The sequence below is a fragment of the Gopherus evgoodei genome, chromosome 6 (assembly GCF_007399415.2).
Source record: "Gopherus evgoodei ecotype Sinaloan lineage chromosome 6, rGopEvg1_v1.p, whole genome shotgun sequence".
Taxonomy (NCBI): domain Eukaryota; kingdom Metazoa; phylum Chordata; order Testudines; family Testudinidae; genus Gopherus; species Gopherus evgoodei.
Genome location: NC_044327.1, coordinates 110409342 through 110434193, shown reverse-complemented (window position 1 = coordinate 110434193; position 24852 = coordinate 110409342). Strand labels below are relative to the sequence as shown.

The following is a 24852-nucleotide window of genomic DNA, read 5'->3' as shown; positions in this document are numbered from 1 at the left end:
GAAGCCGCCCAACAGCGCTGCAGTGTGGCCACATCTAACACCACTTGCAGCGCTGGTTGCTGTAAGTGTGGCCACTCTGCAGCGCTGGCCCTATACAGCTGTACTAATACAGCTGTAACAACCAGCGCTGCAAAATTTTAGAGGTAGACATGGCCTAAGACACTGTCATCACTGGGAAAAGAGTTGTGTTCCTAACTCAAATTAGCTAACTTGAGGTAAAATCCTAATGAAGACAAAGCAGTTTATAGTTTTGATACAATTTAGCAGACTGAATTAAGATTAGGCTCCCCCACAGTATTCAACTCAAACTGTTAATTTGGGTCAGAACTCCAAACTGCTTTATATTCACTAGAATTAGCTAACTTGAAATAAGAACAGAACTTTTTTCCCCATTGATAAGGCAAAGGCTTGTATGACCTATTTTGACATTTCCACTGAAACTGATATTAGTCCTTTGTTTCTACATCTTGGGCCCAGTAATCCACAATCTCCTGCTTTCCTTTTTTTAGTGATTGTTTTTTTCCCTGTTTTGCCATGTTGGATTAATGTGAGAATTAATTTTAGTAGTTTACACTTATGAAATTGTGTACCAAACAACTAATGCGAAGTATCTTTTGGATCATATATTGATATAACCACTGTGATAAATAAGCACCACATAACTCCAGGATTCATTAGCATTAATTTTAATTGAGCGCCAATAACTTAAACTATATCATTTGTATAAATCAGTTGTGTAAGGAAAATGCCATTTATGAAAATATAATCTGAATAACTGGGATGTAAATTCTGCATCAGGCTTTCTCCACACTTTGCTTATTTGGCAAGCCAGTGCTGGATTCTGCAGAAAACTGCAGTTTTTCTCATTGCATAGAATAGTTTGAGTAACAAAGAAATAGAAGTTACTGAATTTAATATCAAAACATATTGAAACTGCTTTTTTAAAATGGTTAATGATGCTAAGCAATTTGTAGTCCACCACAGAAATCGATATTGACAACGTAAAAGTTGTGATGGATAGTAGGAACCAGAGACATCTACAGGGTGAAAATATGGAAGATTTTATTTCTGGTCTTTCTATGATTTGGGTGGGGGCAGTATGGGAGGTAGCAGTACATAGGGGCCAGGTTAAGCCACTTGAAATATTGTTATGGGAAAGGGATAGGCAGTGTGTAAATTGGGATGGAGGGCAGGATTGGAGATAGGGTATTTCTCTATGTTCTTATTCAGTTTCTTTCATTTCAGGATCTCCCTTTAGCAAGAGTCATGATGACCCCTTCTTTTTCCTGGCTCTGTATCTTTGGGACTGGGAAGGCATAGAGCATGTGTAGTCATTTCCTCAAGTGCAGAGTCATGGAATTTGTGGGGCTTTGATTTATGTGAACTGTACAAACATAACTTTATCTAATTGAAGGGGTGGTACAAAATGTCTAGCAGTAGACAAAACTTGTATTCTTAACAAAAGGGAAAAAAGTGCATCTTTCAGGAGCAAGTTTTTACAGTTGGAGCATATATTTGGCCTATTGTACCAATAGTACAAGAAGAGCATGTCCTATTACCCAACCATAAGTGCTTATAGTGTGATATAATCCTGGCTTGAAAATCTACCTGTTCAGGATCGGTAGAATACTTAGAATACTTTCCTAGGCAAGCGCCATTAACTTACGTAGCATCTAAGTAGCTGTCATTTAAAAAAAGTAAATTTCTAGCCTTTATTATTGCAAATATAATTTTCATATGCAACCAAGGTCCAACTGTAGGCTAAATAAATGCTGTGCTGTCTTCCCAAAACTGCAGACAGAGCTCCACAAACTGTAATAGATTGAAAACTGACCAAAGTCTGATCGTATTTCTCTCCCTCTCTAATTCCTGTGAGCAGCAGTTAAACTGACAAGATTTATTTTATTCTGCTTCTTCTTGGAAATGTGCAGCACTGGAGCTAATCAATGGTGATGGGGACTCAAAATGATGGTAAGGGATGGTTAAAGTAGTGGAAGTGCAGCAACTAGGATACTGGCAGAGGGACAGGTGGTAAAGTCCTCATTGGATTCATCTCAGCTCTGGGGTAGGAGGGGAGAACACTGCAAGAGAGAATACTCCTCTTCAGAAACAAGACTTGACACTCACCATATTCCACCAACAAACTCCCACTACTGAGAAGCATGTATTTAAAAACAGAGCCCCGATTTAAGGCCTGGGAACAGCATCCTAGTTATGATCCCAGAATTTTTCCCTTCCCAAGCAGTTGAAAGGATGTGAAAAGGAAAAAGAAACAGAAGCTGAAGAAAAGGATGTAGCACGTTGTGTTATGGAAAAGAAGAGTAATCAAGGGAAAAGGGAGGGGGAAGGTATTACAAAATCCATGGATGTGATAATGAGAGTTGATCAAATAGTAATTGACATTTGATTGTATTGGTAATATATAATTTGAAACTTTTTTGTGAGATTCAGCCAGCTCTGTGGCTGATCAAATATTATTCAGCAAATATGTTTGAAGAATTCCACTGGTATAATCTAAAACAAACCATGCATCTGAAGAAATGTGTGTTGTTTTTTTTTAACCCGAGAAAGCCTATGCCCAAATACAACTGTTAGTCTTTAAGGTGCCACCAGACTAATACGGTTACTTCTCTGATACTCAAGTACAGACTAATGGATATAGACTGATACTCAAATACATTTAGTGAGCATTCAACCAATCCTAATAGTAAGTTTAAATTTAGAAAACATTTATTGTCTTGTAGGATGGATCACAATTAAATGCAATACACAGCTATTTTATACTTCTCAATTATGAACATGACTGTGGGTTGGATATGTCTCAGGTAGGAGTTTGGCACAAGTGTTTTTCATATTATCTAATAGATTTACCGTTTAGATTCATGTATGTGATATAAATATTTCTAGACTTGGGTACTAAGTTCCCTGTAAGCTGCGTGGCACCCTATTTAGCACTGCGCAGGTTCTCAGGGAACCTGCCTAGGGACCTGCCCCGGCCAGGGGAGAGGCACCCCTCCCCTGGTCCCAACCTAACCTAACTCCCAACCTGTTGAGGCAGCCCCCTGGCTCCAACTATGCCATGGCCTGGACCTGCCATTGCCAGGATAGTCCGGCCTGGACCCAGCTGCGGCCGGGTTAGCCTTGCCTGGACCTGTTGCAGCCGAGGCACTCTTCCCTGCACCCAGCCCTGACCTGGACTTGCAGGGGCTGGAGGAGGCATGCCTATTCTGTGGCCCCAGCCCCAGAGCTGCTGCAGTGGGGAGAGGCGCCTCTTCCCACCCCAGCTCAAGTGCTGAAGCTGGGAGAGAGAGCCGGGGGGAGTCCTCTCTCCCTACCATAACCCTGAAGCACCCTCCTGCACGCCAAACCCCTCATCTCCAGTCCCACCCCAGAGCCCACACCCTCAGTCGGAGCCCTCAACTCCTCCCCAACCCTCTGCCATACCTCCTGATCCCTCACCCGCACCTCAGAGCCTGCACGCCAGCCGGAGTCCTCACACGCCTGCACATCAACCCTCTGCCCCAGACCTGAGTCCCCTCCCACAATCTGAACCCCTTGACCCCCCCCACCACATGAATTTTATGTGCACCTATGTGAAGGTGAAGTGTCACACATACATTGGTGTACATAAAATTCATTTCGCACATGGGTGGGAAAAATTAGAGGGAACACTGCTTGGGTATCGTTAAGTACTTTATACTTTGTTCAAAATTTTTAACACCATCTTGGATATTATTATGGTGTATTATTTTAAGCGTCTTTTACATATTCTGACTGCTTGGATGTGCCAGCGGGTACAGCTGAGATGGTACACCTTTTTATAGCAGTATCTGTTGGAGTGTTCATATGCAGCTTCTACCTGACCCCTCTGCATTCCTGAACATTCTGAAGGTGAGGTTATAAAAGAGGGTGTGTACCCTCTGCCATTTCAGTTCCTTCAAATCACAGCAGCAGATGATCATGAATTTCTCTGGATCCCTCTGATACAGATCCTTCTGTCAGGAAGATATTAGTGCCTTTTCTCTAGTGTAATTCAGTATTAACGTAACATGGTGTAGTGTCAATGAGTTAAAGAAAAATTTTGTTCTTAGTATAGTTAATAGCAGTTAGTTCTTCAGTTCCATCTATGGTACTAGTTCCATGGTGGATCCAAAGATGAAAAGACCTGGCTTTAAAAGGTGTGGCTCTTGTCCATCAGTCTTTCTGACATCAAATGCCTGTACTAGATACTTGGCTTTGATGAGCCTACGTGCAAGCTCTGTTGCTCCAAGAAGTTCAAAGCCCAGCAGATCTGATATCTATACAGGGTACGAGCACAAGATCGAAAAACTGTTATTGCTCTTGGACACCTCTGGGTCTCAAAGCTCCATGCAAAAAAACTCTGGTCCTGGCTCCAGTTTCAGGTTCCAAGACTGTACAGTTGGTTCCAAAGTCAAGTCATGACAAGATCTTGTCATTTATCCTGTCTACTGCCTTAGGGTATTTACAAGTGCCTAGTTGAAGTAGTGGCTCATTTAAGACTGCAGGGTGTTTTTGTTTACCCTTATTTTGACTGTTGGCTCATGAAAGGCTCACTGAAAGATGCCTTCTTCAAAGACATACATTACACATTCCATCTCTGAGAGGTTAGAACTCTTGATAAATATGAAAAAAATCCCTTTTTTCTACGTGAAGAATCCCATTCATAGGAGCAGTTATTGACTCTCAGGAGGAGAGAACAGGTCTGCCAGGAGAAGGATTTCTGAAACTTCAATCTGCCGTAGCCCTGTCAAAATTATACTCAAACAGTAATGTTCTTCTGAGCTGTTTATGGTCCTCTTGGCTTTAGCCACGTACGACATATCAGCTCACAACAAGAACTCTGTAGTACCTGCTGGTATTAAATTACGGACCAAATACAAGCAATATGTTGACCGAGTTGACCATCCAGGAAGAAATACTGCTGTCCTTGACATGGTGAACTCAATGTACAAATGTTCTGAAAGTGGTACAGTTCAACCTTCTAGCTCACCTTTAATGCCTCCGAAATAGTCATTGGAGCTCTCAAGAGGAGACTACATATAAGGGAAGCTACCTTGGTGAGGTCAGAACATGTAGGGATAAAGTGAGGAAGGCTAAAAGCCGCATTGAACTGGACCTTGCAAAGGGAATCAAAACCAATAGTAGAAGGTTCTACAGCCACATAAATAAGAAGAAAACAAAGAAAGAAGAAGTGGGGCCGCTATACACTGAGGATGGAATGGAGGTTAAGGACAACCTAGGCATGGCCCAATATCTAAATAAGTACTTTGCCTCAGTTTTTAATAAGATGAGTGAGGAGTTTAGCGATGATGGAGGGATGATAAGTGGGAATGTGGATATGGAGGTGGATATTACCGCAACTGAGGTAGAGGCCAAACTTGAACAGCTTGATGGGACAAAATCGGAGGGCCCAGACAATCTCCATCCGAGGATATTAAAGGAACTGGCGAGTGAAATAGCGAGCCCGTTAGTGAGAATTTTTAAGCAATCGATAAACTCGGGGGCTGTGCCGTACGACTGGAGGATTGCTAACGTAGACCCTATTTTTAAGAAAGGGAATAAAAGTGATCCGGGTAATTATAGGCCTGTTAGCTTGACGTCTGTAGTATGTAAGGTCTTGGAAAAAATTTTAAGGGAGAAATTAGTCAAGGACATAGAGGTCAATGGTAATTGGGACGAATTGCAACATGGATTTACTAAAGGTAGATCGTTCCAAACCAATCTGATCTCTTTCTTTGAGAAGGTGACGGATTACTTAGATAAAGGAAATGCGGTAGATCTAATTTACCTCGATTTCAGTAAGGCGTTTGACACGGTTCCGCATGGGGAACTGTTAGTTAAATTGGAAAAGATGGGGATGAATATGAAATTTGTAAGGTGGATAAGGAACTGGTTCAAGGGGAGACTCCAGCAGGTCGTATTGAAGGGTGAAATGTCAGGCTGGAAGGCGGTTACTAGTGGAGTCCCTCAAGGATCGGTTTTGGGACCGATCTTATTTAACCTTTTTATTACCGACCTTGGCACAAAGAGCGGGAATGTGCTAATAAAGTTTGCGGATGACACAAAGTTGGGGGGTATTGCTAACACGGAGAAGGACAGGGATACTATTCAGGAAGATCTGGACCACCTTGTAAACTGGAGTAAGAGTAATAGGATGAAATACAATAGTGAAAAGTGCAAGGTCATGCACTTAGGGATTAATAATAACAGTTTTAGATATACGTTGGGGACGCATCAATTGGAAGTGATGGAGGAGGAGAAGGACCTTGGGGTATTGGTCGATAGCAGGATGACTATGAGCCGCCAATGTGATACGGCTGTTAAAAAAGCAAATGCGATTTTGGGATGCATTAGGTGAGGTATTTCCAGCAGGGATAAGGAGATGTTAGTACCGTTATATAAGGCGCTGGTGAGACCCCATCTGGAATATTGTGTGCAGTTCTGGTGTCCCATGTTCAAGAAGGATGAATTCAAACTGGAACAGGTCCAGAGATGGGCTACTAGGATGATCCGAGGAATGGAAAACCTGCCTTATGAAAGGAGACTCAAAGAGCTTGGCTTGTTTAGCCTAGCCAAAAGAAGGCTGCGGGGGGATATGCTTGCTCTATATAAATATATCGGGGGTGTTAACGTTAGGGAAGGAGAGGAATTATCTAAGTTTAGTTCTAATGTAGGCACGAGGACGAATGGGTACAAACTGGATATTAGGAAGTTTAGACTTGAAATTAGACGAAGGTTTCTAACCATTAGGGGAGTGAAGTTTTGGAACAGCCTTCCGAGGGAAGTAGTGGGGGCAAAAGACTTTTCTGGCTTCAAGACTAAGCTTGATAAGTATATGAAGGGGATGTTATGATAGGATAGTTTAATTTGGGCAATTGATCTTGGATTATCACCAGATAAGTCTGCTCAATGGTCTGCGGGGAGATGTTGGATGGGATGGGAACTGAGTTACTGCAGAGAATTCCTTCTTGGGTGCTGGCTGGTGAGTCTTGCCCACATGCTCAGGGTTTAGCTGATCGCCATATTTGGGGTCGGGAAGGAATTTTCCTCCAGGGCGGATTGACAGGGGCCCTGGAGGTTTTTTGCCTTCCTCTGCAGCGTGGGGCATATGTCGCTTGCTGGTGGATTCTCTGCAGTTTGAGGTCTTCAAACCAGTTTTGAGGATTTTAATAACTCAGTCCTGGATTTAGGGGTTCTATAAAAGTGGATGGGTAGGGTTCTGTGGCCTTGTGCAGGAGGTCAGACTAGATGATCATATTGGTCCCTTCTGACCTATGAGTCTATGAGTCTATAAACATTTTAGAATGGAGAGCAATCTGTTGGGTACTCAGATCTTTTCTGTATTACATCCAGCATCAAGGTAGTGTCAGTGATGGTAGATAATACAAGAGAGTATATGTATGTGAAGGAACAGGGAGAGCTTCATCCTTTCCAGCTGTGAAAGAAGCACTCAATTTATGGGATTGGTGTAGCCAGTCCTGTGTTTATCCTGTAGCTCTATATGTAGCAAGCAAGGTCAATAGCCTCAGAGCTGAACTGAGCAGACATGTTACGGATCTGCAGAAATAGTCATTAAATAAATCAGTTACAGACATCTTCAATCTTTGTGAGTTCTTGGACATTGATCTCCTTGCTACCAGACAGAATTTGAAGTATCCCTGTTTTATTTAGCCAAGAGCAGGAAGACACATAAGATGCTTTCCTCCTGAACTGGGGAAAGGGTCTGATCTATGCTTTCCCCCCTTTTGTTTCATCCAGCGATTGAGAAAGAAGATAAGACCAGATTGATCTAGGATAATTTTAGGTTCCCCAACAGTAGTATGTGGACCTTCAAGGGAGTGTACAGACTGCTTTCTGTGTTACCAGACTTATCTTAACAAGAGGGCAAAATTCATCACCTGGATACTCTGGCCCTTTAGAAGTGTAGCTATAATAAATGAAAGGTGGGGAGGGGTAGCTCCCTTTTATGGACACCCAGCTTGTCAGTTAGCTACAAAATCCCTGTTAGTAGCTGTTCTCTACTTGATTTACCTGTAAAGAGTTAAAAAAGCCCATAGGTAAATGGAAGGGAGTGGGCACCTGACCAAAAGAGCCAATGGGAGGGCCAGAACTTTTTAAAATTGGGGAAAAAATTTGCCCTTTGTCTGTCTGTCTGCTCTCTGGAGAGAGAGGATAGAGCGGGACTATGCTGTAAAAGCTGTGGGCCAGGTATGAAATCAACAGATCATACCTAGAAACTATTCATTTGAAACCCCCAGATATGTAAGTAGATTAGGAAATATCTAGGAAGACGTGATTGGTTTATTTCTTTTATTTCTTTAACTTCTGGTCTCCTCTGTGCTAACCCCCAAATGCCTTTGTTTTGCTTGTAACTATTAAGATGGACCTCAAGAAAACCACTTTTGATGCTTAATTATTATATTTGCTCTTTTAAAATCTAGAAATAGCTGAAGTTCCAGCTGTATTTTCTTTCTTTTCTTTTTTAATAAAATTTACCTTTTTTAAGAACAGGACTGGGTTTTTGTGTCCTAAGAGGTTTGTGCATACATTGTTTAATTAGCAGCTGGCAACAGCTAATTTCCTTTTTTTTTTTTTCTTTTTCCTGAGCTCTTCCCCAGAGGTGGGGTGAAAGAGCTTGAGGGTACCCCATGGGGAGGAATTCCCAAGTACTCTTTCCTGGGTTCAAAGGGTTTTTTGCATTTGGGAGTTGCAGCATCTACCCATCCAAGATCAGAGAAAAGCTGTAACCTTGGGAGTTTAATACAAGCCTGGGGTGGCCAGTATTAATTTTAGAATCCTTGCGGGCCCCCACCTTCTGTACTCAAAGTGACAGAGTGGGGAATCAGCCTTGATAGTAGCAGATATCAAAAACATTTCAAAAACAGAAACAAAGAAATTAACTAGAAATTATTATGATCTCTCAAGTGGACTGAAAGGAGGCAGATGCCCGTCCTGGTTTTCAGAATGAACTGCTTCATTGCTAACATGTTTGAGGACATTTTAAAACTTTAAAATCTTCCAAGAAACAGTAACGGGAGACTTGGAAATGGCAGAGATGCTTAATGACTTCTTTGTTTTGGTCTTCACTGAGAAGTCTGAAGGAATGTCTAGTATAGTGAATGCTTACGGGAAGAGGGTAGCTTTAGAAGAGAAAATAAAATAAGAGCAAGTAAAAAATCACTTAGAAAAGTTAGATGCCTGCAAGTCACCAGAGCCTGATGAAATGCATCCTAGAATACTCAAGGAGTTAATAGAAGAGGTATCTGAGCCTCTAGCTATTATCTTTGGGAAATCATGGGAGACGGAGGAGATTCCAGAAGACTGGAAGGGGGCAAATATAGTGTCCAGCTATAAAAAGGGAAATAAAAACAACCCAGGAAACTACAGACCAGTTAGTTTAACTTCTGTGCCAGGGAAGATAATGGAGCAGGTAATCAAAGAAATCATCTGCAAACACTTGGAAGGTGGTAAGGTGATAGGGAATAGCCAGCATGGATTTGTAAAGAACAAATCGTGTCAAACTAATCTGATAGCGTTCTTTGATAGGATAACGAGCCTTGTGGATAAGGGAGAAGCGGTGGATGTGATATACCTAGACTTTAGTAAGGCATTTGATACGGTCTCGCATGATATTCTTATAGATAAACTAGGAAAGTACAATTTAGATGGGGCTACTATAAGGTGGGTGCATAACTGGCTGGATAACCATACTCAGAGAGTAGTTGTTAATGGCTCCCAATCCTGCTGGAAAGGTATAACAAGTGGGGTTCCGCAGGGGTCTGTTTTGGGACCGGTTCTGTTCAATATCTTCATCAACGATTTAGATGTTGGCATAGAAAGTACGCTTATTAAGTTTGCGGACGATACCAAACTGGGAGGGATTGCAACTGCTTTGGAGGACAGGGTCAAAATTCAAAATGATCTGGACAAGTTGGAGAAATGGTCTGAGGTAAACAGGATGAAGTTCAATAAAGATAAATGCAAAGTGCTCCACCTAGGAAGGAACAATCAGTTTCACACATACAGAATGGGAAGAGACTGTCTAGGAAGGAGTATGGCAGAAAGAGATCTAGGGGTCATAGTAGACCACAAGCTTAATATGAGTCAACAGTGTGATACTGTTGCAAAAAAAGCAAACATGATTCTGTGATGCATTAACAGCTGTGTTGTAAACAAGACACGAGAAGTCATTCTTCCGCTTTATTCTGCGCTGGTTAGGCCTCAACTGGAGTATTGTGTCCAGTTCAGGGCACCGCATTTCAAGAAAGATGTGGAGAAATTGGAGAGGGTCCAGAGAAGAGCAACAAGAATGATGAAAGGTCTTGAGAACATGACTTATGAAGGAAGGCTGAAGGAATTGGGTTTGTTTAGTTTGGAAAAGAGAAAACTGAGAGGGGACATGATAGCAGTTTTCAGGTATCTAAAAGGGTGTCATCAGGAGGAGGGAGAAAACTTATTCACCTTAGCCTCCAATGATAGAACAAGAAGCAATGGGCTTAAACTGCAGCAAGGGAGATTTAGGTTGGACATTAGGAGAAAGTTTCTAACTATCAGGGTAGTTAAACACTGGAATAGATTGCCTAGGGAAGTTGTGGAATCTCTATCTCTGGAGATATTTAAGAGTAGGTTAGATAAATGTCTATTAGGGATGGTCTAGACAGTATTTGGTCCTGCCATGAGGGCAGGGGACTGGACTCGATGACCTCTCGAGGTCCCTTCCAGTCCTAGAGTCTATGAGTCTATAAGATTTGTGCATCTGTGTGACATATAATTTGGATATTTACAATAATGTGTGTGTGATGATAAACTTCAGCTTATGATCAATATAATCTGTGTCAAGTGGTGATGGGGGCAGGAGATGGGTTTGCACAAAACTTGGTTGCTGTGGCATATGGGTGGTTGCTTTAAGTTGTCTGGGAAAGCAGATATGTGCTGTTTGGTGGAAAGATAATTTTTTTCTCCATTAGCAGCTTCACTTCTGGCCTTTCAGCATTTTTTTTTTTAAATGAAAGAATTAATATACCGAAAGATTTTTTTGGAAGCAGTCATTGTTGCAACATACAACATAACTGACACAAACCCACAAAAGTAAGGAAGTGGAAATTTAAGCTTTCTCATAATATATACTCTCTACTTTGTCAGCCACTGCACTCATCTTATCACAGTTGTTCTATATGACAGACCACATGCTACTATCTCAGTTCTGCCCCAAGTATGCCTATCTTTTTATCAAACTATGCTCGCACAACAAAATAAACTACACCTAACATGATTGACTCCCTTGTGTATGTGTAAAGATTGTATGCAGAAGGGGATAGAGTTAAGTTTGTGATAGTGGTAAAATTGTGGTAGTAGGAGTAGAGGACATATATTGTGTATGTGGCGTAGCTTTTTATTTCCTTAGTTTTATGAGTTTGTCAGCTATGTTGTTTGTGTAGCAACCGTAACTGCTTCTAAACAATTTTTGTTTGTGCATTAATGTTGTATCAGTCAACTTAAAAGGTTTAGCACACTAGCTATCAGGTATCTAGAACAATTTCCAAGCCCCTGATGTGATGTGACGAGTTGTAAAGGAGAGAATGATAGGTTAATTTTTGTGTTGTGTTTTTAGTATAGTAGGGCGAGTGATGTGGCAGTGAAGATGACGGAGTCAATATAGGGAGATAAAGGAACTGATAAAGGTGAAGGAGAGAGAGAGAAAAGAGAAAACAAACTGAAGTGATCATATGAGAAATTGTACCATGGTTTGTGATAGGAAGAAAAACATTTCAAATGGAGTGAAATCTGGGTGAGAAATGATTAGCAAACCCAAGAAAGATGTAATAGGTTGCACTTTTAAAAAATTGATTGATGATATATTTTAAAATTAAATGAAATACACAATTATAGTGCACAATTGCTTCAGTCATTTAAATTGTGTAGGGGTTGGTCAGGCTTTGACTGCATCCACACGAATTCACTTACTGTGAGGTACACGTTTCCAATCACGAACCATACTAACCACTCCCTCTCCCTTTAGTGTGTGTATAAATCAGTTCCTCAAAAAGTGTGGTATTATGCCAGACAGACGTGTTTCTGTATTTTTAGGCTTCAGTTGCAAATGGTGTTTTTTTTCCCCTTTCCCACAAAGTACTCTTGACACAGTAATAAACGCTATGAGTAACTCTTGGCTAAAATTTTAACTGCTTTTTATAAGTTGTACTCTACAAAACTAGCTAGCAAGAAAAACTCATTAAAATATTTCAGGTTTTAGAGCGGCTTACTATTATTGGCTGCAAAAAGTGGGGAAAACAATTTTCAAGTACAGTTTGCTTTTGAACAGTTGGATTGTTTTGTTTAGGCTGCACCTTGAAACTACTTAAAGAGATTTCAGATTTTGCTATTGATATTGCTTTTCTGATGTTTAAGCAGCAGTAGCAGCTTGCTTATTCCGGAGCTAAGAGTATGACTTTATCCCAAACACTTATATTTATTCCTATTTCAGTGGGAATTCTTTTAAGTGCATTTTGAAAAAATTTAGTAAGATATGGAAGCCCTGGAAAGGTGTGGGTTTTTTTATACATTGAAATATATAAAATTTGCTGTATTTGAAAAGGACTGCTTTAACTAAGTGGACCTGTGATTTTTAAGACAGGAGTTAAAAAGAGGCTTTTCTGTTGTTCTCAGGAAATCTTAGGTTCTGGCATGTTTTTATCTTTTTGTAGTTTCCAGGTAACAAGCAAGTTAAAATTACATGTTTTGGGTCAGAGCCTCTGCTGGTGTAAATCAGCATAGCTCCACTGCCCATTGGCTTCATTGACTCTCATAGCCCTTTGTTTTCTCCAACTTAGTTTGTTTACTTAGTTTTTTTTAATTTGTTTTTGTATTGTGTGCCTTTTATTATAGGTATTTGTGAGGAGATTAACTAGTTACTATTGCAGTTGCTTTTAGAAAGGCTTCTAAACCTTCTCAATATTTTTATTTCAAATTCCTTAACTTTTTGGAAGCGTGCGGAGCTTGTTCAATTAACCTTGTTCAGTTTTCCCATGAGTTAATCACTTTGGGATCTGAGCATATTGAGTTTACTCAAATACTGAATTTGAACTTTTATCTATACAGTAGAGAGAATTCTGCATCTGCTGGTTGTTGCTACAATGTGAATCCTTCTAATTCCAGTATTTATCACTTCTAAATCTAGTATTTATAGAAAGGTACTGCTAGTGCTGGTTGGTTTGTTCTAATATGTAGTGTTAGAGGCTTCTCTGAGCTCTTACACTCTTCAATGGAGTATTATTACAAGAAGAAAGTGGTTCGGTGCATATCAGTCTGCTCTGTCGTAGGTTCTCATCTGTGATCTTTGGTAGTAGACTGCTCCTTCCAACAGTAGTTGATTTGTTTCTGTTATTAATTTGATGTTTGGAATTTGTATCCCATAAGAATAACTTTATACTTAACTTAGTTCTATACCGTAGGACAGTGTTTTTCAAAGTTTGGGTTGTGACCCATTACTGGGTTATGGCATGTAAGGCACTTTTTATAAGGTTGCCTTGCTCGGGACCCAGGGACCCTAGTGGCCAGGGACCCAGGGATCCTTAAAGTCCTGTCGGTAGTGCTGCCCAGCTAAGGCAGGTTAGTGCCTACCTGTTCCAACACCGTGCTGTGCCCCGGAAGCGGCCAGCAGTGGGTATGGCTTCTAGGCAGGGCAGCCATGGGGCTCTGCATGCTGCCCCTGCCCCAAGCACTGGCTCTGCACTCCCATTAGCCGGTTCCTACCCAATGGGAGCTGTGGGGGGTGGAGGGCTGCTGCCTGTGGGTAAGAGGTCTGGGGTTGGGGCACAGGCTTACCTCCAGCGGCTCCCTGTCAGTGGCGCAGCTGGAGTGAAGAGGCAGGCTTCCCACCTGTCCTGGCACCACAGACAACACTGCACCCTAGAAGCAGCAAGCAGCAGGTCGCTCACTCTTCCCCACCCTCACTGGGCAGGGGGTTGGTGGGAGGGGGTGAGGGCTCTGACTGTGGTTGCAGGCTCCTCAGTGGGGCCAGAAATGAGGGGTTCAGCATGCAGGAGGGGACTCTGGGCTGGGGCAGGAGTTGGGGTGCAGGAGGGGGCTCTGATCTGGGGCTGAGGAGTTCAGAGTGTGGGAGTGGCCTCAGGGCTAGGGCAGTGGGTTGGATTGCAAGTTCTAGGAGGGAGTTAGAGTGTAGGAGGGGGTGCAAGGCTGGGGCAGGAGGTTGGGGTCTGGGAGAGGGCTCAAAACTGGGGCGGGGGTTAGGATGTGGGCTCTGGGAGGGTGTTGGGGTACAGGAGGGGATTCCAACCTGGGGTTGGGGTACAGGAAGGGGTTTGGGGTTTGGGTTCCACCTGGGTTACCTCAGATGGCTCCTAGTTGGCAGTGCAACAAGGCTAAGGCAGGCTCCCTGCCTCCCTGCCCTGGCTCTGTGCAGCTCCCGGAAATGGCTAGCATGTCTCTGTGGTCCCTAGGGGGAGGGGCCACAGACTCTGCGTACTGCCCACACCTGCAAGTGCTGCCCTCGCAGCTCCCATTGGTCATGGTTCCCGGCCAATGGGAGCTGCAGGGCAGCGTGTGGCGCTTCCCTGATTGTCCCTCCGCCTAGGGGCCACAGGGATATGTTGCCGTTTCTGGGAGCTGTGTGGGGCTAGGACAGGCAGGGAGCCTGCCTTAGCCCCACTGTGCTGCCGACCAGACTTTTAATGGCCCAGTCAGCAGTGCTGACTGAAGCCGCCAGGGTCCCTTTTCGACCAAGTGTTCCGAAAACTGGATGCCTGGCAATCTTATTTGACTTGAGTATCCCCAGCTTTCACGTCACTTAAAAATCACTTGCTTACAAAATCAGACATGAGAATACAAAAGTGCCACAGCACACTGTTACTGAAAAATAGCTTACTTTCTAATTTTTACTATATTATTATAAACCGATTAGAATATATTGTACTTACATTTCAGAGTGTAGTACATATGCAGTATATGTATGAAATTTTAGTTTATACTGAGTTCGCTAGTGTTTTTTTGTGTAGCCTGTTGTAAAACTAGGCAAATATCTAGATGAGTTAATGTACCCCCTGGAAGACCTCTGCCTACCACCCGCGGTGCATGTACCCCTGGTTGAGAAATACTGAACTAGAGAGTATTGCCTCAGGCTTTGTTGGGGATGGTTGCAGTGAGAGGGGAGAAGAGAGAAACTGAGGGTTGGAGGGGTTTAGTGAGTGTATTTATATCCTTTATATTCTATTTTGCATTATGCATTGTAGTTGTACAAGCAGCAATAGAGGTTTATATAAATCTTAAAATAACAAGAAAAAGTTGTTTAAGTCAAAATGTGACAGTTTTTAAACTATTATATGAATAAAAATATCTGAATTTGATATACTATATTTGGTTTCTAGAAAAATAAGTACACAGCTTACAGAGAGAATTTTTCTAATGGTTTGGACTTGAGAGCTGTATTATTCTGTGCTATGGTAGAAGTTGACCCTATTCATGCAGTTGAGATTACATCAATCTGATGCTGGTGCACAGACTGAAAATTAATAACCATTGCCTTTTTTTATTTGAAAAAGGTATTTGGACAAATGTCTAGATAAAAATAAATGTCCAATTGGGGAAGTTTTACTAACTACTCTTAAAGTATTTGAACATTTTAATAGGAGAACTGCAAAGTGCAGCCTCACAGTAGTTATGCCCTTTTTTCTTATTTATGTTGCATAACAAAGGCCTTAAAGATGTACAAAACTGTCTGATTACTTATAAAACTTTTAAAAGTGTACTGTGCCCTTCACAGATATAATAGGTTTCTTCCCTAAAGATCTTTCAAGTGGACAATATACAGTGGAGTGGGGAAAGGAAACATTATTTCTTTAATTTCATTTTTTGTATGTTAAATATTAGTTTTTGACAAATTGTCTTCACTTTACTGAATGTGTGCACAACTTCACAAACACTCTTCCACCGCTCCCACACAAGATTCAAAGAGAACATACATTTTTGTTAGGGATTGGGAAGAAACCTACAAATGGTGAGAAATCATCCATAAGTGCTGGAATTGATAATTTTACCTAACACTAGTTTGAGAACTGAGTCTGCTAGTTAGGGTGAAAAAGTTACATCCCCTGAAATTATGAGAATAAAAAGTTGTTTCAACTTGTGAGCTATATTTAATTGTAGATGTCAATCAACTTTCTATTGGAAAAGAGAGACTAATACAATAGCTCTTGTTTTTGTTTTATCTTTTCTTTTCCTGGCTTTGCTCCAGTTGATTTCTTTTATTTCTGTTGGAGATCAGTGTTTCCTCACCTTGACTGCCTTCAGTATTTTTCTCCCTTTAATCCCTGTATAAAACTTCTCATTCCCTTTTCTGTATTGTTTTCTGCTGTCACCTCTATATTGTCCTCCTCTGTCCCCATTAATCCTTAAACAAAAAAACCTCACCCTTCATTATCCTAGTTTTTTTTAAACTTACTCATTTGTCTGTGTCTCTTTCATGCCTTTCTTACCCATCCTTTTTCTCCATCCACGCCCTCATACACAGAGACATGAATCATTTACTGGAAGACACCTAATAACCAGAGGACCAAATTAAGATTAGGCCTCACTGTCCTGGGGCAATTCCTGAACTCACTGCAAGCTGATACAGAAGATCAAACTAGATGTTTATAGTGATTCCCTTCTGGTTTTATGATCTCTTTATCTGAGTGTGCTCAGATTCCTATCTGAATATTGCACTTAAGCACTTCTCAGGGGATCAATCTCTTGTTTCCCAACCAATAATGGTAGAATTTTTCTTTTCTTTTTAATGATAAATTCTTGAGAAGTTGAGGAGTGGGTATAGCAGCCAGAGAGGCACTATGTGGGAACCTCATCACCCTGTGATAGTGAAGAGAAGAATTTCAGTGTCATACTCTTAGGGCTTGTCTACACTACCTGCTGGATTGACAGGGGCTGATTTATCACGTCTAGTATAGACACAATAAATCGACCGCTGAGCGCTCTCCAGTCGTCTCTGGTACTCCTTCAGAACGAAAAGTGCAGATGTAGTCGACGGGAGAGCATCAGCTGTCAACTTAATGCAGTGAAGTAGCTGAAGTTGCGTATCTTAGATCAACCCCACGCGGTAGTATAGACAAGCCCTTACATTTCCACATAATTCCACATCCAAATTCCACTTAATCAGGCTTTGTATGGGATGTGGGGATGTCAACATTGGAGCTTTGCAAAGTTTGTATTCCCCTTTAGTGTAAAATAATTAAATAAATAAATAAAAAATTCTGACACTTGAAAATGTCAGTTTAAAAATGTCTTAGACCTCTCCCCTCACATATTTTACTAGTAACACTGTAGGTGATAATTACTGTTTATTAATTAGTATTGCAGTGTAAAGGTCTCAAACAAGGACTGAGATCTTTCAGGTACAGTCATCTTGCTGTGCATTTGTAAAGTCTGTACAATTTAACTATGTTATAGGTTACTACAGCAAACAGATGGGGGAGCAAAAGGTAACAATGAAATAATTATGATAATTGTGATGATCAGTGGGCACAGCACATGAGCTGTCTAACGGTTGTTGAGAATTTTGAAATGAATTCAAGTCTAATTTACTTTTCACTGTTTATGCCAGTCTGCTTTTTGGAGTGTGGTGGTGGTTGGTTGGTTTGTATTGACTAGTCACTACAGCAGTGAAAACAGTTGGTCAGCTCCACTTTTGTGGCCTAATACATTAGCATAAAGCTACATTATTGCAAGTGCTGAAAGAAATGTTTACATTTAAAACAAACAGTTCTCTTGTAAATGAAAAAGCTAACAAAATTTGCAAGAGCTTTGAAATACTTTTTTTAAAGCAGAGTTTTGTGCCCTAAGTGACAATATCCTGCTGTGATTTATTATTCCAATAAAAGTATTTTATTATGTTTCAGTAGGGAATTCATAAAGCAAGAACTTATTGAAATTTAGTGGATCCTCTAGCTTTCAGTAATTCTTGAAGAAATGTGGGAGGAAACATATTGTTTCAGTATGCTATAACTTAATTCATATCATGTTTAGGACTGTGGATGGTTTGTACTTGAACACCTTTATAGTGTGTCTGTCTTAGTAGTTGCTTATAGATCTTTAAAAATAACTATAGTTTTATGTGTGATTTTTTTTTGTAATGTGGGGATTGTTTAGCTTTCTGTCACCAATAAAGAAAATTTCTTCACCTTTTGTTTTAATGGTGTCTGTATATTTACTATTTTTTTTCTCCTCACAATGACCTCAATTCTATATGTGGCAAGGCAGGCTGCACATGAGGTACTCTTAGCATGGGCAGCAGTGGGTAAGCTGGTAGACTGCGGCTCCTAGATAGCTAGGAAGGGGGTGGAGGGGAAAGTAGTTTGAGTTAATAGGTAAAGGTTAAAACTGATTAAAAAGAGAAGTAGCTAAGGATTAAAAATTAAGTAATAAAAACTGGCAGTTAACAGAACAGGCCCTTTTCTTTCTTTGGGATTTCACACAGGTGCAAGGTTCTGTGCTAGCAAATTACAAAGAAGGAGCCAATGATGGCTGGATGGAGGGGTTGTTGAGGATACTGTTGTGGAGGAGAGAGTGTAAATAAGTGTTCTAATCATAGTCCTAACTGCTTAATTTGTTTGCATATTTGTATACCTTTCTCCATCCTTCTGTCTATCTCTTTATGTATTTTAAGTTCTTTGAGGTGAGGGCTGTCATCATATGACTGTACAATACCTAGCACTTAAAAATTACAGGAGTTGCTGGTATCAACCCCTATATTTAGTTCACTGTACACTTTTCATTATGAAAGATTCTTGCACCTTTTTTGAGATTCTTTAGCATGTTCATTGTTTGTAGCAGGCCTTTGAAATTCAACAAGAAGAAAGCATTGGTCTGAAGAGGTGCCTTTTCTTTGTGCTATGCAATTCCGTTTAACTATAGCGGAGTTACAAACTGTTTGCCTTTTTCCATCTCTTACTTGAGTAATAACTGAACACACATTCTAAAGAGCAAAGCCCAGGCCACCAAAAAAACTTCTCAGTACCACCTCCAATGAACATTGCACTGAGAAACACCTAGGAGCTGTCAGAACAGCTGTAGCAGTCGGGGTCAGGAGGAAAGAGCAGCCCCAGACTGGGCTCCCCACTCGCCAACCCACATGTTCCTATTGTCTCATTTCCTCCTCTTCTATCCCTGTAAAGGTAACCTGTGAGCCAGGAGCTTCCTCAGCTTCTCGGGTTGGGGGAAAGAGCCAGGCCAACCATTGTCAACCCCACTGCACTCATACTATGGTGCTAGCAGCCCTTTCCCTCGTCACCTTCAGTCCCTGACACAGTAATAGCCTTCTGTTGCTGTCAGGTAGTACAGTTATTGCTATCATTACAGTGGTAGGTACAGGTGCCGGCTTCCTCCTTTCCCCAGGGGTGCTCACCCCAAGCCTTGCCCCCACTCCACTCCTTCTCCCAAGGCCATGCCCCCACCCCTCCTTTCCCTGCCCCCACCCCACATCTTCCAACCTCATTCTGCCCCTCCCCCAAGCATGCCCTGCCCTCGCTCCTTCCTCTCTGCCGCAGCGCCTCCTGCATGCTGCGAAACAGCTTATCACAGCGGGCAGGAGGTGCTGGGAGGGAGAAGGAGGAGTTGATCAGCTGGGCCACCAGCAGGCGGGAGGGCTCTGAGGGAGGAGGGGAAGCTGGCTGCTGGTGGGTGCTAAGTGCCTGTGGTAGTAGGTCTGTCCTGCAGTGCTGAAAGTTCAGAGTTCCAATCCTGCTAATGAATGATTTGTGGGGAAGGGGTTACATTTATACACAATCTATTTTTACTTTTAAAAATAACCTAGGAAATTACATACCAAAAAACTATGTTGAAAGAAAGTAGCTTGAGGTTTGTAAAAGTCAAATACTCTAAAATTGGAAAATTCTAGAATTGCAGTTGCCGAAGTGCAGTCTTAGTTCTTCTCTGCTCTCCTTGTGCATCTGCATTGTCATACAATCTTTAATTACATGATCACATACTATTTTTTTCCATAGAACCCCTCGTTATTGAGAGTGCAGAATGGAAACACAAGGCAGAATTAAAGTTGCACGGTATCCTTAAATCTGGCATTTTTAAACTTTCAAATCCTTTAAAGTATAACCTAAAAATTCTTTTAACATCATTTTTTGTTATGTAACTATACTAGAAAGCTGCATCATGTTGGTATGTTATTGTACAGGGCTTGACATTTTTTTTGTTTTTAGTGCCTATGTTCCCATCTCGACTTAACTACACTTTCTCTTGTTGTTTACTGGGTGCATCTTTTCTTGCATTAGTCTGTATCTTCATTTATTTTCTTCACCTTTTTGTTCAGTATCACCTTCTTTTTTATATTTGCTCTGCCATTTCTTCATCCTCCCAGATCTCTATCAATACTTGTTGTCTTTCTATAACAGAATATGTAGAAATCATACAGGCAAGGTAGGATTAAAAACAACCATATTTACTGAATATGCGCAATGTGAAAACCTAGTTGCATATACAAACTGCAGTTTTGGCTGGTTACTGGTGGATTTATTTTGCATACCATACACTACACCTTGTCCTTTAAGAAGCAAAAACTTCTTGCTACCAGCTAATAGAGTGTGTTGTCATTGGATAATATGCAGGATTTTATCTTTGTAGCTTCTGAAAAGTAGGTGTCTTAAACATAAAGCTTTACCATCTCCCACGTATATGTCCTGAAAGACCTAATGGTGGCTGCGTGGGGGGGGGGGGAGGGGGAAGGGGATTTTGTCTCTGTTCTTCACTCATACTCCAGAGTTGGCTGCTGTAAGAGTGAGGTAGCTGCTAAACTAACTCTGTTTTTGGGTCCCTCTTCCCAGTTAATATCTATGTTACACTTGGCTGTTATGGTGGCAGGCGCTGGTGAAGCATCTAAGTTGATAGTGTCTGTCTCTGATACTTATAGCTTTTCTAGCCTCCAGTAGAGTGAAAATTTACAGATTTTTTTTTTTTAGTATGTTTTTGTTTCAGTGCAGTTTATAAGGTTCCCAGTAATAGTAGGGGAAACTGACAAAGGTCTAGTCAGTTTTCACATATCTGCAGTTTGGGAAAGCAAGATACACCAGGAGATATCTACAGATTTGTGAAGACAGCATTCTATTATTTTACACTTAGTTCAAATTTGAAAAGTCATCTTTGCGTACTAACTTAATTGTTGTAATCAAAGCTTAGATTTTGAAACAGTTGGTAGCATTTGTCTGGAAAAAGTTTCCTATTTATTGTGGACAAGGGAATTTTTCAAGCCAGCTATTGTAAAACTATGTAACTGCTAAAATTCTGTACAAAGTGACATCCAGTTCAAGTAAAGAACCTCAAGTAGCATTTGAGTTTTTGAAGATTGTTGTGTCCCCATTTAAAGAAAACCAAACCCTATCTGTGTGCACCAGTTTCCTTTACTAAGTTTCTGTACCTCTGCAGCATTGTACTTGCAATAAACAAATGTAACTCAGTGGTAGAAAAGATGAGATGGTGACAGGTGCAGTAAAGGAAGTTAACTTGCTGTCAGTTCTGTTTAACTTCAGTTTTAATATTTTTCAAAAAGAATTCCATGCACTGTGCTTGAGAAACTTTTATTACAATAAAAATTGCTTTAAGTAAACTTCATACCATACCATTCCATTTCCTTATCTTACTCAAATTTGTGAATTCATACTAGACAACCGCAATATCCGATGCAATAGTTGCTACTGCAAATGAAAGTGAGGGCATACATAAAAGTTGATCACTGAGAAAATGACTAAAGTGGAGATGGGCAGGCTTATGTGTATACAAAGTACACAAAAAAAGGTTTCCAAAATGTAATAAAAGCCCTGCAAATCACATTTTGAACATCTTCAATAAACCACGTAAAATTTATACTTTTCATTCTGTTTTAATAATTATTTTAAAAGACACGTTTTAAAAATTTGTTGTTGATTTTAAAATCCCAATGTTCTTTTCCTAATAGGAGACATGCAATAGGTCATAGTTATCCAAGTAAACAAAGTTGTATTAAAATCAGTGGAGTTTTATATAGTATTCATTGCATTCCCTTTACATATAATATAATTGGGACTTGGAAAATTGCCATGTGACAACAAGCTGGAACAGGGGTCAGCAGCCTTTCAGAAGTGCTGTGCACAGTCTTCATTTATTCACTTTAATTTAAGGTTTCGTGTGCCAGTAATACATTTTAATGTTTTTAGAAGGTCTTTTTCTATAAGTCTATACTATATAACTAAACGATTGTTGGATGTAAAATAAGTAAGGTTTTTAAAATGTTTAAGAAGCTTTGTTTAAAATTAAATTAAAATGCAGAGGCCCTGGACTGGTGGCCAGGACCTGGGCAGTGTGAGTGCCACTGAAAATCAGCTCACGCGCAGCCTTTGGCATGTGTGCCATAGGTTGCCTACCCCTGAGCTAGAAGCTGATGCAAAATATGGAGTCTTGCAATATGGGTTCTGTTGAGAAGCCCAAGGCACACTCTTCTCTCCCAACCACTGTAAGGGAGCTCATATGTTGCGCTTCTCACCAGAGATGGACTTCTTCCTGGATCTTGATGGAAAGCTCCAATCTTCGTATCAGACTTGATTAGTAGATATTTGGTAACCCTCCTTCCACCTTTTTTTTTTTTCCCACCCTCTCTCCCTAAGTGATGACTCTGAAGGGCAGGTAAGATTACTGTCTTCTTTTCTTGTTGTTTTTTCTCTTCATTCTTTGTGTGTCTGAATGTAGGCTTGTTTCTTTCACAGATCAAGGGATATATGTAGCTAGCCCCTTTCCTGTGTGTGTATTTTTTGTTTTGGTTTGTTTCAATCTCTTTTCCCTAACCCTTTTGTCACCCTTTGGAATGTATTATACTGTGCCTTCGTTGTTGTTTATGGGAAGGGTAGATTAAAACTGATGTAATCCTTGTAAATATTATAGGTTCCTTAGTTGAAACTGAAAATATTCATTGAGATTCTTCATTTGATTAGGTTTTTCAATGTTATATATCACAGTGATATCTAAGCACCATGGTATTTTGTTGCTACTCAATCTTTACAGCGAGTAAAACTTTGGGCAAGCACTTTTTTCAATAATTGAATTTAATGAATATTAAACATTGGCTCTTCAAGGAGTATCTCTATGGGTGCCCCACTTTCGGTGAATCTGCGCCCCTGCACTTGTAATTGGAGATTTTTAGTAGCAGTGCCCAGTTCGTAGCACATGCTGCCTTATGCAGTTACATGGAACTGTGTGACCAAACCCTCGCCCCCCCTGTTCCTGCTCTACCGCCTTCAGCTTGAGATGAAGCACTTAGCAGTGCCTCTGTACTTCAGATTTCTCTAGTTTTAACTTTAGAATACCAGTAGTTAGTCAATAGTTAGTTATCCTTCCCAGTTTATTTTCTTTTTTAAAAAAAACCCTAACCCCCCACACCTTTCCCCCCCTTACTTTAGGAATTTAAGTTTTATTTGTTAGGATACCCTTTAGTGTAGCATAGTTACTCTCTCTCATGGGAGAAACACTTGTCTGAGGGGCCTGCCTGGCTCTCTGAGTTTTAAACATTGCCTCGCCTGCTGCACTATAATCCCAGTCTCTGACGGGCACTCAATGTGTCCGCTGCCTCGGCGAAACACACAGACCTCAAAAGCGTTCAGAGGAAGGAGCATTCTGCCGAGAAGGTGGCAAAAAAGTAGGTTCTTTGAGTGCTTGTTCACATTGATTATAATCAGGTGTGCGCACGCTGCATGCAAGTTGCTGGAAATCCCCCCCCGTCCCCCCGTGGCTCCTGTCGGGTCGGCTGTGGAGCCCCCTTCAGTTGTGCTTTCATGGTGCTCAATATAGGACCCCGCCGACTCAGCCCCTCCTCAATTCCTTCTTATCGCGTGTGATGGTTGTTGGAACTGCCTGCAGCTTGCTTACAATTCTACCCAATTCTTCTAGCTTTCCAGTGTAGTTTATCTACTAGTTTATAGTTGTTGTAGATTTTATTAGTCAGTAATAGTTCTGTTAGGAGTGGGGGATTCCCCCTCACCCCGACCTTTTCCTTTGGGGACTTTGGGGCATGCCTTGATCCTTGGGGTTCAAGCCCTGCAATAAGCTCATGCTAATGGGTGACCCCCATGATGCTTGTTTAAAGTGTCTGAGGGAAGCTCTCCAAACCGATAGGTGCAGGGTTTTCGACCCCGCTCCTTTTTGGTCCTTGATTTCAGGTTGAAATAGCTCCTCATGGAGGCGGCTCTTAAACCACAGTCCACCTCAGTGTGGGAGGACCCACCATCGAGCTCCTCGGTGTGGAGCACGCCGGCCGCAGAATCGGCACTGTGGAAGATCTCTGAGCACAGAGACTTGTGGCACTGCTGAGAGGAGGGGTTTGATGAGGTAGTGTAGGTCTGGGGGCAGTCATGGGAGTGGGTGTGTGTGGATGGAGCAGGGCTCCCAGAGGGGCCATCAGGTAACAAGGGAGGTTGGATGAGGCAGGAGTCCTGGGGAGGGGGGAGATAGGAGGTGGGGGCTGGGCCATGACCTCCTTTCCTAATCGGCCTTCCATACAATTTATGAAACCCGATGCGGCCCTCCGGCCAAAAAGTTTGCCCGCCCCTGCTCTAGAGATCTAGTGATATGGTGGTATTGCAAGACTCAGTTATATTTGAGCAGTTGAGAGGGAAAGGGATTTTTAGTCACTTTTTTAAACGCTGTTTTTGTTTTTATAAACACTTTTTTTTTTAAATTTCAGTAATTGAATAACATTTGTGTAAATAGAAGTCTTAGTTAAAATATTCAACATGTTCCCAGTAAGCGTTCCAGAGACCTCTTAGAAATCCCCCGGCAAACTAGGACAAACCA

At 41.3% G+C, this 24852-nt stretch overlaps 1 protein-coding gene and 1 long non-coding RNA gene across 4 annotated transcripts in view; one reads left to right on the top strand and one right to left on the bottom strand.

The window, feature by feature from the left end:
• Positions 1–24852, top strand: part of NIPBL (NIPBL cohesin loading factor) — a 328437-nt gene that overhangs the window by 88142 nt on the left and 215443 nt on the right. The gene's annotated exons all lie outside the window — the stretch shown is intronic.
• On the bottom strand, positions 3181–3575 carry LOC115653833. The gene is made up of 3 exons (XR_004001016.1): positions 3480–3575; positions 3369–3402; positions 3181–3192 (listed from the first exon to the last, which is right to left on the bottom strand). It is a non-coding gene; the product is annotated as an uncharacterized LOC115653833 (long non-coding RNA).